The following is a 17,234-nucleotide window of genomic DNA, read 5'->3' on the forward strand; positions in this document are numbered from 1 at the left end:
GAAAGTGGATGGATGGATAGAAATGATCTCCCAGGGCATATTCTGAATTTTCACATGAAATCCATACAATAAAATGGCTAAAAGCACATTTAATGTTGCTGTCCTTATTGGGGACCTTGGTATAATCGTCCCTTCCACATTAAAATGTCAGTTAGTGTCGTCAAGCTGCCACCTGCACACATAACAACCATGAACAAACCACTCGAAATCCAATACATCCCATGTGACTTTAAGCTTGTCCATCGTGTTTAACTTCAACGTGCAGTTGACCAATATGGTCATTCCTTTCAGTTTCCAGCCTTCCTGAAATCCACTTCACTTTTCGTCAATACTCCCGCCCCATATTAGCTCCCCGGATTCAATTTGCTCAAGCGCTCCCCCATCTGTTTGACAACCACAAACAGATGACGTCCACTCTTTCGCAATACCGGCAGTACAAAGAGAAGAAAGAAATGTGTCACCAGAGCAGTTACCTTCTCTAGCACGATTATTATTCATTTATTTATCTATATTGAATGAGGAGAAGATGATACTAGCCATTGTTGGAAGGTGTGAGGAAACGCCCCAAGTGATGTTGCCAGGGTAGAGCAGATAGGACAACAGTGTCCTCTAGTGGTCAAGAGCGACAAATGCAAGCTCTTGGACTGGTTTAAAACATTTTACCCGCCCACCAGGTGCTCCAAGATGGCCGTAGGATGAGTTTTAAAGTGAAAAATACTGTTGCGACCCTGCTGTTATTTGTAATGTTATGAGCTGTATAATTTTGGACGATTTTTGAGGCCGTGGATTTGTACAGTGGGTACGGAAAGTTTTCAGACCCCCTTAATATTTTCACTCTTTGTTATATTGCAGCCATTTGCTGAAATTGTTTAAGTTTATTTTTTTCCTCATAACACACAGCACCCCATATTGACATTTAAAAAAAAACGGAATTGTTGAAATTTTTGCTGATTTATAAAAAAAGAAAAACTGAAATATCACACAGCCATAAGTATTCAGACCCTTCGCTGTGACACTCATATATTTAACTCTGGTGCTGTCCATTTCTTCTGATCATCCTTAAAATGGTTCTACACCTTCACTGGAGTTCAGCTGTGTTTGATTATACTGATTGGACTTGATTAGGAAAGCCACACACACCTGTCTATATAAGACCTTACAGCTCACAGTGCATGTCAGAACAAATGAGAATCATGAGGTCAAAGGAACTGCTTGCAGAGCTCAGAGACAGAATTGTGGCAAGGCACAGATCTGGCCAAGGTTACAAAAAAAGAATTCTGCTGCACTTAAGATTCCTAAGACCACAGTGGCCTCCATAATCCTTCCTAGAGCTGGCTGTCCGGTCAAACTGAGCAATCGGGGGAGAAGAGCCTTGGTGAGAGAGGTAAAGAAGAACCCAAAGATCACAGTGGCTGAGCTCCAGAGATGCAGTCAGGAGATGGGAGAAAGTTCTAGAAAGTCAACCATTACTGCAGCCCTCCACCAGTTGGGGCTTTATGGCAGAAGGGCCCGACGGAAGCCTCTCCTCAGTGCAAGACACTCCCTCATGGAGTTTGCAAAAAAAAAAAGCACCTGAAGGACTCAAAGATGGTGAGAAATAAGATTCTCTGGTCTGTTTAGACCAAGATAGAAATAGTTGGCCTTAATTCTAAGTGGCATGTGTGGAGAAAACCAGGCACTGCTCATCACCTGTCCAGTACAGTCCCAACAGTGAAGCATGGTGGCGGCGGCATCAGACTGTGGGGGTTACACACTAACGTGTATGTGTTCACTGTGATGGGTTAAATGCAGAGAACAAATTTCGTGTGCATGCATGCATGTTCATGACAATAAAAGATGATTCTTCTTCTTCTTCTTCTTTTTCAGCTGCAGGTACATGACGACTTGTTCCAATTAAAGGAAAGATGAATGCGGCCAAGGCTGGATGAAAACCTTCTCCAAAGTGCTCAGGAACTCAGACTGGGGCGAAGGTTCACCTTCCAACAAGACAATGACCCTAAGCACACAGCTAAAATAACGAACAACTCAGTGACTGTTCTTGAATGGCCCCGACATAAACCCCATTGAGCATCTCTGGAGAGACCTGAAAATGGCTGTCCACCAACGTTCACCACCCAACCTGACAGAACTGGAGAGGATCCCCAAATCCAGGTGTGAAAAACCTGTTGTATCATTCCCAAAAAGACTCATGGCTTTATTAGCTCAAAAGGGTGCTTCTACTAAATACTGAGCAAAGGGTCTGAATACTTATGGTTGTGTGATATTACAGTTTTTCTTTTTTAATAAATCTGCAGAAATTTCAAAATTCTGTTTTTTTTTCTGCCAATATGGGTTCTGTGTGTAAATTAATGTAGAAAAAAATTAACAAATGATTTTAGCAAATGGTTGTAATATAAAAAAGAGTGAAAGATTTAAGGGAGTCTGAATACTTTCTGTACCCACTGTATAAGCGGAGTCCTGACTGATGTGAGTGGATAAGAAATGCAATAAGGTGGGTGCAAGGTAAGGAAGAAGGACCCTATGGGGTTTGGTGGAATTCTATTGGTCATACAATGGCATAAAATATATTGATGAGTTTTTATGTATGAAAGTTTATGCATTTGCAGGGCACGACTTCTCACTTTAGTTTCATGGTGCATTTGCCTTTTGGGGGGCCTTAACATGCCAGAAAATTACCATTATTTTTAAGTGTGTGTATCCTGGTGAAAATGTATATACAGGTCCAGAACACAACCTCCCAAAATTCACTCAGTAACACCCCCTGGAAAGTTAGAAAAAAATAGCGTCGGACACCAGTTTTACCGATCGACTTTTGGTGGAAACGTTTTGTCATAACAGAATGCACAAAAAATGCCTCGACGACCCATGTTGGAATTGAAGAGTAAATCAGCCATTTAAATTTGAAGCAGAAATTTGGGGCAAATTCCATCACTCATAATTTCACAAACTCCTCCAATGAGGAAATTTGCCCAAATGAGGCCCAATCGGAAACGAGTGTCCTAGATAGATGGGCGATGCTGAATTGCTTTTTTGTCTAGGTTTTCGAATGTGGGGAGAGCATGGCATCAAAGTTTGATGATCATTTTGAGGATTCTCTGAGAAGTCAAAGAAAAATTGCCCCTCAAGCCAGTTTCACAGAGTGACACGAAATTCAGTCTAATAAGTTTCAAGGAGGCGGCACGGTGGGCGACTGGTTAGAGGGTCAGCCTCACAGTTCTGAGGACCCAGGTTCAATCCCCGGCCCCGCCTGTGTGGAGTTTGCATGTTCTCCCCGTGCCTGCGTGGGTTTTCTCCGGGCACTCCGGTTTCCTCCCACATCCCCAAAAAAAACCTGCATTAATTGGAGACTCTAAAATTGCCCGTAGGTGTGACTGTGAGTGCGAATGGTTGTTTGTTTGTATGTGCCCTGCGATTGTACCCCGCCTCCTGCCCGATGACAGCTGGGATAGGCTCCAGCACGCCCGCGACCCTAGTGAGGAGAAGCGGCTCAGAAAATGGATGGATGGATGGAAGGTGAAGTCGTACTGTTTGACAAACTCCTACTTGTGAATTTGCCCAATGAACCACATCATAAACCTCCCATTGACTGTTGATGGATATGTAGCACCTAGCAAAACTTCTATTGAATTAAGCACAAAGGCCTTCTTGATTTATTTCATCCATCCATCCATCCATTTTCTGAGCCGCTTCTCCTCACTAGGGTCGCGGGCGTGCTGGAGCCTATCCCAGCTGTCATCGGGCAGGAGGCGGGGTACACCCAGAACTGGTTGCCAGCCAATCGCAGGGCACATAGAAACAAACAACCATTCGCACTCACAGTCATGCCTACGGGCAATTTAGAGTCTCCAATTAATGCATGTTTTTGGGATGTGGGAGGAAACCGGAGTGCCCGGAGAAAACCCACGCAGGCACGGGGAGAACATGCAAACTCCACACAGGCGGGGACGGGGATTGAACCCCGCACCTCAGAACTGTGAGGCTGACGCTCTAACCAGTCGGCCACCGTGCCGCCTGATTTATTTCATGTTGTCCCAAAATTGACTTAGTAGTAAAAATGTTTTCGTCATTGCAGTTGTGCGTAGCAGGGCGCAAAGTTTGAGGTTTCGCTGTGAAGCGCCAACCTCTAAAAACTACACACAAGGTGAAAGCTTGACCAAACTTGACCAAGCTCGCATCAAGTCCTTATTTAGTCTACGTCCAGGCTTTCACAGCATGGTGGTTTCGAGGGTCTGTTCCCCGCTGCTCGCAGCTTTAATTACTACACTTCTGCCTAAGTCATGCGCCTTTAACCATAACAGGCCACAGCAGAAACACTCCCACCTTTACACGCTATTGATTATTTGCCATCCAATTCAATTCCAAGTAAGTGAAAGGCGCCTTAAAGGAAAGCCGTAATGGAACAGGTTTTCTGCAGGTCAAGTGCGATTGAACAGAAACAATCTTCTTTAACGACATAATACACTTTGCTCGTTTCAGGAACAGGATAGGTTTAGTAAAGCCTACAGTATATTGAGGTCAACTAAGGAGGTGGAGTGGCCATGGCGTGATGACTTTGCACGCTTTGGCAAAGTTACTCTTAATGAGATTGCTGCCATATTGGTCCACCATTGTATAGTTCTGCAAACACTTCGTGAGTTGGATTGTTCTGAGGAATGAGATGATGACACGAAACTAAAAACTAAATCGTCATTTCTTAAGGATAGGACCTTTGGGGCATGTTTGTGTGCATGTACTTTTGATTACTTTTGACTGGAGATGCATCAAGAGGCTATTATAACAACAGTGGTACTTACTGTATCATTAAAAGTTGATTTACATGAATATTTTCATGGCCACATTGAACTTATAGAACCACACAAGAAAACAAAAAGTATAATGTTGACAAAATAGGTGATGATAAAAAAAAAAAAAAAAGTAATTGAGTTTCATATTTTGGAAGAAGGCGGCACGGTGGACGACTGGTTAGAGCGTCAGCCTCACAGTTCTGAGGAGCGGGGTTCAATCCCCGGCCCCGCCTGTGTGGAGTTTGCATGTTCTCCCCGTGCCTGCGTGGGTTTTCCCCGGGCACTCCGGTTTCCTCCCACATCCCAAAAACATGCATTAATTGGAGACTCTAAATTGCCCGTAGGCATGACTGTGAGTGTGAAAGGTTGTTTGTTTCTATGTGCCCTGCGATTGGCTGGCAACCAGTTCAGGGTGTACCCCGCCTCCTGCCCGATGACAGCTGGGATAGGCTCCAGCATGCCCGCGACCCTAGTGAGGAGAAGCGGCTCAGAAAATGGATGGATGGATGGATGGATTTTGGAAGAAAAAGTAATTTAAAATGTATTGTCTTGTTTTTTTTAACAAAATTAAACTCTAAAGGTTAAGATTAGATGAAAAGGTTAAGATTAAAATTCTGATTTTCTAACAACAACTGTATCAATCATAAATTATATTGCCAAAAAAAATTTAAATTACAAGAATTAAGTACTAAACTGCGAAAATAAAGGTCTTTTAGAAATAAAGAATAAATTATATTTATAAATGATAATAGTAAAATATTTATAATTTTGCTGAAATGTTTTCTTGTTACAAATAAGATAACCACAGTTTTATTTAACTTAATATATTTAATCACAGAAAATTTAACAATTATTTCCTATCACCAAACAATTACAGAAAATAACCCTAATATTACAATAGTAAAATCACAATGCTGTATCATGAAAGATTTCATATTTATGTTTAATATATTATTTTTTCTTTTAGATAGTCATATCACAAGAACAACGTTAATGTTATGAGAATCAAATATTTTTGATAGGGAAAAAAATCTCTTGAGAATGAAGTCCTAATATTACAATAATGTGTTTTCATGAGAAATGAATTGTATTATTACAAGAACAAAGTCATATTTGTGGAAAGAAAAACATTTCAATATAAGAATTATGTGGAAATGTTCAAAAATATATATATATGTCACTATTGGTTGTCGAAGGAGAGGAAGGCGAGGCAAAAACATGGAGGACCCAAGTGCAGGGAAGCAGGGAGGCAAAGTAGAAGTCCCAAAAATATTTATAATTCCAAATCAAAGGTAAACAAGGGTCATGGAATAATCAATCTAAACTAAGTCCCAAAACTGATAATCAAAGTAACAAATAAACACTTGAAAAAACGTAAAACTGGTAACAAGACATGACTGGTAACTAAGACATGGCACAGACAGCGACAATGACACCTGACAACGACATACTAAAATGAACCAACAAGAACTGAAAGAAACCAGGGAACTAAATACAAACAGATTGACGAGACAACGAGGAACACCTGGGACAAGACACGAATGGCTGGAGAGAGCTGATTGGTCGACACAAGGTAAAAGGTTGACGAGAACAGGTGTGCACAATGAGCACACGACATGAACAACATAGAACATAGGAAAACATGAAACAAAGCTAAACACAACCCAAACCAAAACACAGACCATGACAGGTATAATATTACAAGAATTGAATCTAATAATTCACAGGACAATCAATACAATAATAATACATTTTGAATATTACGAGATAGCTGGGATAGGCTCCAGTACGCCCGCGACCCTAGTGAGGATAAGTGGTCCAGAAAATGGATGGATGGATGGATATTACGAGAATAAGGTATGTTGTCACAAAGAGCTGATAGTGATATGTTTCCTTATTTTACTTTTTTTGTTTGTGACTAAAGGAGCAGTGCCTGATCCCTTACTGCAAGTCGTTGTAAGGCCACTTTATATCCTTAGGTGGCGCTGCAACACAACTGATGCGTAGGTTTTCCTGCTTTCATCACGAACATGGCCTACTATAGTTTAAATACTGCACTGCTTGTATTTGCATGCATGTTAAAGTGTGTATAAAGATCAGCTTTGCGTGCTGCAGGCGTGAAGTTATATCTGCATTCTGTCGTCGTTCGCTGACATTTGCACAGCCTTTTGCATCCATGCATGCAGACAGCCATGCATATTCATAAAACCAACACTCATCTGCTGCTCTCCTCAGGAGCCGTCGATATCACGCAGGCAATTTATGCTTAAATTAAAATGTTGTCTGACATACTCAACATTAGGCATATTATTCACTAATGTACACTCATCCAGCATGAGGAAGAACAATAGTGTTGCCCCGCTATATCGCGGGTCATTTTTTGCACACCCAATATTTTGTAGATATTTTTAAGCAATCATTTTTTATTGTTAATTTTTTGTACAGTACACAGTGGTACCTCCATGTACGAGTGACTCAAGTTTTAATGTGGCAGTAAATTTCTCCACAAAGAGCAGTTTAGCAGATTTTTTTGCCACTCCCACTTGAATTTTAATGTAAAACTAAACATAAAATAAAGAAAATTTAATTATTGTGTGTTTAACAAAACCGCATTAACTTTGTCTTACCAAAGCCTCAGAGCTTAATGCAACACGCCATAGACAGGCTAACGCAACAGGTATCGATGTCACAGAAATTATAACTACCATATTTAAGCACACAAGCGGTTGGCAACACAGAGCATACAACATTACTCACTGGCATGCAGTGTATGCTTTATCCTCTGCGAAAAATATTGACGAATATTATGTACATTGCAGCATAGTTGCGACAGTCTTCTTTCGTCTGCATTTATTAGAAGACGCAGCATGATGCCCATTGAATTCTGACACACAAACCGTTTAATTCTTTACATTCCACTTAATTATGTTATTACTGTATGTTTTTGTCACGTTCAATACTGTAGTGTGATTAATTTGGCCTCAGAATAACGACAACAAAGAAATTTCAATTAAAACAGCAAAAAGTGACGAAAAATGAGAGGTATTTGCGCCCTTATTCGCCCCGAGGGGATACACAAAGTTTTCCGAATCTGAATCTGCATTTGGATCTGAACAGGCCCTTGAAATCCTTGTCATAGCCAAACTTCGATGACTACATAATATGTTAGCTCAATGGTCTCTAACTCTTTTTTTTTGTCGCGGGCCACATAGTGGTTATGGTTTCCCTCAGAGGATCGTTATGACCGTGAACCCATATAGATGTATGATCGCTGCATATTATTACATATATGTGACAAATTGATGCATCAGGTTTGAAATCAGAAGTGAGTAAAAACTGTTTTGTTCAACTATTTTTTTTTTTTTTTTTTAAAGGGGCACTGGCAATAAAAGGCTTACAATCTTTTTAAAAGTGAAGGCAATTAGCAATTTTGACATTTTAGCAAGAAACATGAAGTCGATGCACATGATTTGCTTTCACTGGCCACATAAAGGGATGTGGTGGACCAGATGTAGCCCCAGAGCCTTGAGTTTGAGTGCTGTGTATTAGCTAATATATGGAACAAACCAACAAAGTTTTGTCCATTTTCAAGTGGGGCTCATTTGGGCGAATTCCTTCGCAGGACACGTGTCAAATTACGAAAACTGGAGTTCACCCAAATTGGCAACTCCAAAGCAAAATGTCCAACTTTGTGTTCAATTTCAGGCATGGGTCCCTGACAAATTTTTTGTGCATCCTGTTATGATTAACACGTCCACTGAATTTGTCATCAGTCGTAAAACTGGTCATTTCTTTTCTAGCTTTGCAGGGAGCCCTAATATACATAAATATTGGACAGGATGCATTTGTTTGCAAATATGGTGAGTTTTGTCATCCTAACCTATTGAATCATACCAACAAAAACATTTAATTTGCAGTTAAAAGCGGAGCCACGATATATGGCAGAAGGTATTACAACAACAACAAAATACTATTTGAGCGATTCGCCTGTTTGTGTACATGTTTGGAAGAAACATAATACAAGACAATAGTAATGAAGGCAGTTTTCGATGCATGAGAGCACTTTTTTTTTTTTTTTTTTTAAAGAAACGAGCATTTTTAGTGAGGTTTATTTATTTTTTTTAATTTTCCCTCTAACAATATGCATCTATTGTCGTCATGTTGGAATAACTTGTACTCCTTCAACTTGGTGTAATACTGTCTGGAAATTATGTGTCTTATAGTTACAGTTGCACAGTCTAACCACTTAGAGGCGCTGTAACGCCGCAGTTGGCTAAACTATAGAACCAGCCTGAGACAGACTTCTATGCATTGGACTTCAGTTAGTATTATAAAATTCACCCATTAATCCAAAGTAAAAAGGACTATTAGTAGTGTAATGGCAAACAAAAACATTCATCTGAGAAGTACCTTGGTATGTGCTGCTGGTTTGGTTAGTAACAGTTAAAGAAATCTACATGTGATTGAAGGTCACCTTATAGCTTTAATTCATGCCAACATGCCACTTAACATTTAGGAATCACACTTTAATTCACCGGAGTCGTGCTTCGCTATGTGCTGCTCTTTTGGTTTGCAACAGTTCAAAAGCAATGTGCGATTGAGGTGTCGCCTTTTAGCTCCAATTAAAGCGGTTCCGCAAACATATTGTGTTTACCATTTCGGCATCACACTTTAATTCATCTAAGCGACTTGCCTTGGTATGTGCTGCTGTTTTGGTTCTGATTGACGTAGCCCTTCAGCTTTAATTGAAGAGGTTTCACAAAAATGTACCATTTAGAAATCACACTTGAATTAATCTGAGAGACGTGTCTCTGTATGTGCTGCTGTTTTGGTTTGCAACAGAGCTCAAATGAGCTCAGCTGTTTAACATCAGTATATAAACTGAGATAATTACAATTTCTATCTGTTTTTTTTCCTGATGACAAAAGGGGAATCTCTTAGTTATTGTTTATGCTGATTACACCCTACCCCCTAAACAGCCATCCAACATGAAAGGAAGTGACTTAATGACAAAGGGACACACAGTATAAAGATGGTGCGCCGGTGGGGGCGAGGATGTTGCTTCCCACACTTTGTCTACTCTGCCACATCAGGCAGCCATATAGTTATTTGGAAGCCTCTTTAATTGCTGAGTAATGGCACGACTGTGCTCGCAATCTGCGCTGGCGAGCAAATACTTTAATCGTGCTTGTATCAAACAGTAGCCTGTAAAAACATGACATTTACAACACAGCGCTATAAAGCTGCGTAAGCCAATCAATAACCTCCACACGCACATACACATGCAAACAAGCACAATTCATGATTTAATGTCAGGCTCGCCACATGGAGCCGTGCAATACCACAGCAACACACACTCTGGCCCTTCGTCATTGTGTTTGTGTTATTTTTTTAAATGGACACGTAAAAAGTCCCAATGTGACAATAGGAACCACATTTTTACTCGCTGTGCTGAAGTCTCATGAAATGCGCTGAAGTCTCACAGAAAAATGATTGCAATAGTGTTTTTTGCTTCGTTTCCACTATTAACACAAGTTGCAGGCTTTTGCATCAATATTCTGTATTATACTGTAGTATCGTAATATCATAGTCAATCAAATTACTAGCTGACATGCAATCATACTTTTACACTCCTACAAACTACAACTTTTAACACAACTACTATACTTAAATCATCTGGACTGTTTCTTTTTCCGAGTTTTACTTTTTGTTACAGCCAATAAACATACTTGTCATGGTCTGTGTTTTTGTTGACTTGGTTCTGATTAGATGTAGTTTGTTGCAAGCTTTTGTCAACTTTTCCTGTCACATGTTCATGTCTTGTCTGCTCGTTTGGTGAGTTCTTCCCAGTGTTTGTTTGTTAGTTTGAATCTATTTTTTTCTTTTAAACTTTAATTATTCACATTTGCCTCCATAATCCTTGTTTGCCTTTTTTTTTAATATTAAAAATACCTTTTTGAGTTTCCTGCATTTCTGGATTGCCTCCCTTCTTCCTTCTACTTGGGTCCTCCACCTTTTTGCCTCCAAACCACCTTGAAAACCCGAACGTGACAATACCATTGAGTATACAACCATACTTTACACTTCACTACACAATACTATTCTAAACTACACTATGCTATGTTGAACTCACCTCACCTTTGTTTATAAGGCACTTTAAAAAAATCAACAACCCAGAACTGTAACAATGTGCTATTTGTACTGTATTGCTTTACACTATACTGTACTATTTGATGCTATATTGTAATGTATATTACATTATACCATAAATATACTGTACCATTATATTCTACACTATATATTACACTATACAACTACTAATCTGCACTAGACAGTGTTCCTCATGAAAATCCATTAGTATTTGATGCCCCCCCCCCAAAAGGTTTAGATTTGCCTATAGATGCAGGGCTATGGCCTGACCAAATGAAGCTCTTTCCCTCCCTTTGACATAGTTCCTTGGCACCAAGATGTCACATGATGATGTCAAAACAATACATTTATATTGGATAAGTCCTAACCCTAACCTAACCCTGCAAACAAAAATAGTGAATAGGTGAGTTTATCAGTAAATAAAATAGGGTATGTTGGGAAAAGAAACATAATAGGTGATTTTGCAAATCTTAAATATGCAGGGTAACACTGTACTACACTACACAGCACTATTCTTTTTTATGAGCATTTATGCACATTTTCCAAGACAATCAGCAGACAGGCCTGAAACAGTATGGGAGAAGAGGCAATTACAAAACAAGTAAAACTAAAAATAAAACGACAACAATATACAGAACAAAAAACTGGGAGTGGTGGATAGACACAACTGTATTCAATATCATACGTTGTGCTACACTACAATACACTACATAGCTACTACTCTTTACTCTGCTATACCATATATATACTGTGCTACGTTACACTATATTACACAGCATTACACAACTCCAATGCTATACTATACTGTAGTAATACAAAGGCATTGAGGCACTCTGGGCTATCAATAAATGGTGTGTTTGGCAAACAGCAGCTCCTCTCATGCCATTAACTTTCCCTGCTGGTGATTGGATGAGCAAACACACTGCAGTGTGTGCCTAATGTGCTCAAGCACCATCATCAAATCACACACTACAGGCCGTCCGCCGTCGGCTATCAGGTAGAACAACATTGTAAAATGGCACAGGCATCATTTTGTGCTCCAGGGTGATAAAACGTTGGCCCTATGCCCTCCCGTCAGCTTGTTTGCATCCTGTCTGTTGTTGTTGTACAGCTGCACACCGGAACGGCACTTTCCCTCATCTTTTATCTCCAAACTTCACTTTCTATTATGAAGAAATGTATCTTACAATAATTTGACATCTTTCAATGCTTAAAGTCGATTTTACTTCAAAATTGTCATGACACCCATTCTGAGGTTATTCAGTTAAATACTGAAATACAGTATTTGACCAATGAAAGAGTGTTTTGTTAGTATTTTGCCTTTTCACGCAACCACAATGGATTTGGAATGAACATTTATAACAACCACGTATCTTTGCCTTAGGAAAGTCCACTTACTTAATGCAAAATACAAATGCACAGTAAACACACAATGCAAAACGGCATAGATGGGCTAATATTAATTATTCGGATTGAAAAATGTTCTATTCTGAAGAGTTGACGCGCTGATGTCAAAAAGCTCCTCCTATGAGAGTGGGGCTGGCAGAGTGATTTCTGATTCCTATTTTGCCTGACTTGTACTGTAAAGGGCAAGGGGGAAATGGAGGAAGGCATAATATATTGCGATGTCCCACTATCCCGAAGTTTGGGCCAATAGAAAAATAATTTACTGAGACGTCCCTGCGCGAGGCTTTCAAACTTCCATTCAAAGATCCCTGCTTAGCCTGAAATACACCGCAAAGCGCTCTTCCTGGAACCAGAAAGCTCACGAACGAGTATAAGCTCCCAAATGTATTTATTTTTTGCTGCTGCATCACCTCCTCCTCCTTAAAATAAGCAAAGTGTTAGGGCTTTCTTTTCCAACAATGACAAATAGATATTGCCGAGTTGTGGTCCACTCAGCAGGGAAAGCCTCCCGACTTCCTTCTGGGCTGTTGCGACATCACTTTCAAATACGGGATGGCTGCTCCCCCGTTACCTTCTTCGCTGCGCTTTGACGCGGCGGGCCTTTCACACTGAGCAAGTGCAGTGTGAAAAGGCCTTTAACCCTTTAAGCAACAGATATGTGAGCACAAACGGTGGAGCAACACATAAACAGACAATACAACACTCCTCACAAGCATATATGCTTTATCCTCTGTGGAAAATGAGTAATATTACTACAGCTTAGGAGTTGTGACCGTCTCCATGTAGACCCTGCATTTGAAAGCACCACTGTACTTTTCACTATGCACTAATTGTTAAAAATAATTCTATAGCATAATGAATAAAAGTATCTATCTGTCTATGTATCTGTGTATCTAACGATCTATCTGTCTTTCTGTCGGTTGATCGTTCGGTCGGTCTGTCTATCGATCGCTTTCTCTATCTTTCCATCGCTCCATCTAATCTTTCTTTTTCCTTTCTGTTCTTGATACAGACTCAGCATTTATGAAAATGATGCCGTCTCAGCAGACTACTCTGATTTCTCATCATTGGACAAGGAAATCAACAATACATGCAACTCCTTTTAGTAGGATGGTAAAAAAAACCTTCCAAACTCCAAAGATTACAAGGTAGGAATATTGTTGCAGGATTGCGGAAGAAGCAAGTAAGTGTGCTGATATTGTCTACCTTTGATTTAAGCTTTATTGACTATTTGTAGGGGGAAATATTGCATTAAACATTAAGATGTGTCGCATATATGCATTATTAAAGTAGGATTTACAGTGCACACCGAAGCTGTGCTAAAATGAACCACAATGAGTTAAAATCTGTGGTTGTAAAAAAAAAATAAAAAAAGCCTGCGAAGAAAGTGGTCAAAATTCCTCAGATCGTCAAGACAGTAGATACAAGTGCCATAGTTAAAAAAGATTGTGGTGGGGGGAGGGGTGAAAAAATAAATAAATGGATTTAAAAAAGAGGAAAATGCCTCCTGGTGTAAACGCTGCAATTTGCCTCTCAGCTGGTCGAGGCAGCGTCGACAATGGCAAAACAGCTCTGAGGCACAAAAACAATCAATACAGATTCTCTGCTCCAAGCCGAGCCCACCTGCTCTCTGCTCACAGCCCCGCACGGGGGGGACCGCACCCCCGCAACCACCACCCCCACTTCTCCTTCCTCCCATCACTTCCCCCCCGCCCACACACACACATGCAGACACACACATATGTAGACACACACCTACACACACACATTTGCAGACACACACACACGCACACAGTTCGCAGCAACGTGACTCTCATACCAATTAACTCTACACCTCACCTGGTGAAAACGGACATTATGCAACAACTTCTGCTGGCTCAGTTATGTTCTGGAACTGCTTTGCTAAATCCAGCACAGGATGCAAATAAATCTCAAGACTATCAAGACATTTTGGAGCGGAATATGTTGCTCAGTGTCAGAAAGCTGGGCACAAGACCCAACCACACAGCTAGTAAAAAAAACAATAATGGCTAAGAAAAAAAAATATTGGACTATTCTCAGGAGTCCTGATATAAATAATATTTGACATTTGTGAAAGAAGCTGAAACATACAGTCTGGAGAAGGCCTCCTCCAAACCTGAGAAGATTGGACTACTTTGCTCACGAATAGTGGAGCAAAATACTTCTTCAGACATGTTAATGTTCTCATTTAGAGGTACAGAAATTGTTTTGTGATTCCATCAAAAGCTTGTGCAATAAAATATTAAGTTTAGGGTGCAATCTGGTGGCATGGTGGGTGACTGGTTAGCCTATCCACCTCCCAGTTTGTTCAGAGATCAGGGGTTCAAATCCTGGAGTTTGCATGTTCTTCATGTGCCTGTGTGGGTTTTCTCGCAGTACACTGGTTTCCTCCCAGATTCCAAAAACATGCACAGGTGTGAATGTTTTTTTTTGTTGTTGTCTATATGTGTGCCCTGATCTGCCTCACCGTTCTGAGGACCGGGGTTCAACTCTAGCACACCGGGGACCCTAGTGAGGATAAGTGGTACAGAGAATGGATGGATGGAATGGGTCCCATCATTTTTGTTCAGGCAGTTTTCGTTAGTTTGTTTTTAAGACAATTCTGTTGGATCACAAAAACAAAACAATACCTGATTTTCATTGTTTGATTTTCAGTAAATTTTGTTTTCTTATTAAGTTATTTTATTGATCTTTCTGTGTTTTTCTTTCATTAACAGCGGGGTACCAAAAATTTTGTCCATGCGTGTGTAGATGTATACACAGGTGCGTTTCAATCAATTAGTATATGGTAGAAAATTTAGTTTCAGTAGTTCAATTCTGAAAGTGAAACTCATACTATACATATTCATTGACGCATACAGTGTGTAGTTAAACTTCTTTTCAGAAGCTAATTTCTCCCTAATTTCTATATCACAATCAGTTTTGATTGTTCCTTATGTGATATTTTAATTTCTTGAGGTGGAGAGTAAAATTATTAAGTATTTGACTCTGTGTGCACTAAGTTTTCCACAGTACGGTAATTCATTGAGATGCATATATAAACATTATCAATTTCTAGGACGTCATTCATTTTAGATTACGAAGGATATTCAGTGAGACTTATTTTCTTCCATTAGCAATATGGTAATTATTGAGCTGATAGTTTGCAATTGTACAGCTGCCCTCACTTCACTCCTGCAATTTTTTTGGTGCACCTCGCACCCATTTGATGCCACTTCCTGTCCTCTTTGACTTGGCTCGTTTTCATATTTGGCCGCCGTTGACGCATGTGTCAGGCACAAGGGTGCAGGTTGAACTGATTACATCAAACTCCAGTGTGTTGAAAGAGCACAAAGATGTCAGTACGGACTCTGTGATGGGAGATCAGTGGAACAGTAATGCAATGGTAGTGAGTTATTAAATGAATAAAGAGGGGGGAGCTGCCGAAGTGTATTGATTTTTTTTCCACGGCTCCCCGAGGCTCTGGGGGCTTTCAAAGCAGGGGAAGGACATACACAGACACACACACCTACACACACACACCGACACACACACACACACATATAGAGGTAAAGGGTACACATGTGAGCGTGCATATACAGGCAAGAGAAAGGTTCAGGAGTGAAAGGATAATGGCCTCACCCATTGCAGTCTCACTTAAAACACAGTTTGGGCTCTCAAGGTTTCCCACTGGGCTGCCTGACGCCTGATAAAAGGACTCATTCGAAACCGGCGAGGTTTTGTTCCCGCAATGCACTCGACGTTTCACGAGAGAGGGAGCGAGGCGATAGCCGTGCTGGTGCCGGCTGTCTTCACCACCTGGGTCTCACAATACACAAAACAAAACCAAAAAAAAGAAATCATAAAAAGATCAAGCACAAGGTGTTTGACAAAAAAGCCAGGTGTGCAGGTCTCGTCGTAGTTAAGGCCAACGATTTACCCAGAAGGTCTTCTTCATTCGGTTAGATTATCAAAGTGCTGGTTTGTTCCACTGGTCTTACAAACGTGCATTATTGCTCTATTATCTGCATTAGAACACTCATCGATGAACAACAGCCTCGCTCAAATAACCCACAGGTAAGCATGCTTAAAGAGGTTGTGAATAAAGTAAAATAACCTCATAACACAAAAGACAATTAAAAATTTTATTTTTAAACACTCGTGAACAAGACCCCAAGATACTTGAACTCCTCCACTTTGGGGCAGGATCTCATCCCCAACCCAGAGAGGGCACTCCACCCTTATCCGACTGAGGACCATGGTCTCAGATTTGGAGGTGCTAATTTTCATCCCAGCCACTTCACACTCTGCTGCGAACAGCTCCAGTGACAGTTGGAGATCACGGCTTGATGAAGCCAACAGAACCACATCATCCGCAAAAAGCAGAAATGCAATACTGAGGCCACCAAACCGGACCCCCTCTACGCCTCGGCTGCGCCTTGAAATTCTGTCCATAAAAGTTATGAACAGAATTGGTGACAAAGGGCACCCTTGGCGGTGTCTAACCCCTACTGGAAACGAGTCCGACTTACTGCCGGCAATGCGGACCAAACTCTGACTCCAGTCGTACAGGGACCGAACAGCCCGTATCAGGGGGTTCGGTACCCAATACTCCTGAAGCACCCCCCACAGGACTCCACGAGGGACACGGTGGAAGGCCTACTCCAAGTCCACAAAACACATGTACACTGGTTGGGTGAACTCCCATGCACCCTCGAGGACCCTCCTGAGGGTGTAGAGCTGGTCCACTGTTCCACGGCCAGGACGAAAACCACACTGCTCCTCCTGAATCTGAGATTCGACTTCCCGACGGACCGTCCTCTCCAGCACCCCTGAGTAGACCTTACCAGGGAGGCTGAGGAGTGTGAGCTCCCTATAGTTGGAACACACCCA

General features: G+C 40.9%; 1 long non-coding RNA gene across 1 annotated transcript in view; it reads left to right on the top strand.

The window, feature by feature from the left end:
* The first annotated feature begins 6,417 nt into the window (after nt 1-6,417).
* Nucleotides 6,418-17,234, top strand: part of LOC133466162 (uncharacterized) — a 53,286-nt gene continuing 42,469 nt past the window's right edge. Inside the window, exons 1-2 of the long non-coding RNA XR_009784868.1 lie at nt 6,418-6,641; nt 13,354-13,489. This is a non-coding gene — a long non-coding RNA (uncharacterized LOC133466162). The remainder of the gene's footprint in view (nt 6,642-13,353; nt 13,490-17,234) is intronic.

This window comes from Phyllopteryx taeniolatus, chromosome 2 (assembly GCF_024500385.1).
Source record: "Phyllopteryx taeniolatus isolate TA_2022b chromosome 2, UOR_Ptae_1.2, whole genome shotgun sequence".
Lineage (NCBI taxonomy): Eukaryota > Metazoa > Chordata > Actinopteri > Syngnathiformes > Syngnathidae > Phyllopteryx > Phyllopteryx taeniolatus.